Consider the following 1,063-nt stretch of genomic DNA (forward strand, 5'->3'; position numbering starts at 1 on the left):
AAACATATATATTTATATTTATAATAAAAATATAAAAATAAAGTGACGACTGTTATTTATAATTATTAAATTTTAATTATTATGATATTTAATATTTAATTCTACTAATAAATTATAATTACTTCAACAGTTAATTATTTTGTTAAAAAATATGAGGTAGAACATATATACTAATGAGTAATGACCACCAATTTAACAGTATAAAGAATTTGTTTGACATATTAATGCATTAATAAGTTTAAAGGCGACTATTTTATATATTGAACAAGTGTCCTAACTAATTCCAAATATCAATTAATTAAAGGAAAGAAAAATCTTCCCTAGAAATTAAATTTGTTGCGTGCACATTATTGTTATCCATACCATACAGTTGTTGAGAGTAGTGCAGAGGGTCACTGTTTTAGGCATGGAGATATATATATCTCGAAGGAAAAAATAAAACATGAAAATCGAAAACACTATTACTAGCTAGCTAGTGGACTTTAATTTGAAGATAAGTATAGTAGTGTATATATGACTCAATTGGTGCAAACAAATTTCCTACTAGGTTAGCTACTTGTTTGTAATGGATGGAGAGCCTTCGTTTTCTTTTCTTTATGACATGGACAACAATAATAGAGATAGAGGGCCTAGCTAGTAGCAATTAAAGGCCTTCAATGAATCTGAAAAAGGTAGCAGCAGGCTTTCAGGTACTATGAATTCTTCTCCCAAAAGGAAACCAACTGCGATGCATTCAATTTGCGGAATCCTGACATGCCATGCCACATCAGTCAAACCCCCTAGCTTTCTCCATCTAAATCCAATCCCTTATCTTTTCCCATATAATAATATTAATAATACTAAATTAACTAGTGGGATGCTAATAAGCTCTAATTAATTTAATTGATCTATTCAGAACCAAATTAAACGTCGTATCGTATATAACTACCATAACATATATATACTGTTTAGTAACTGTTTCTAATGTATCATTCACCGTTGCGTATCAATTTTGGATTCCAATCAAATAATATGATTTTCTAACCAACACTTTGGTTAACAAATTTCATGCACGAAACCCATA

This window comes from Arachis duranensis, chromosome 2 (assembly GCF_000817695.3).
Source record: "Arachis duranensis cultivar V14167 chromosome 2, aradu.V14167.gnm2.J7QH, whole genome shotgun sequence".
NCBI lineage: Eukaryota > Viridiplantae > Streptophyta > Magnoliopsida > Fabales > Fabaceae > Arachis > Arachis duranensis.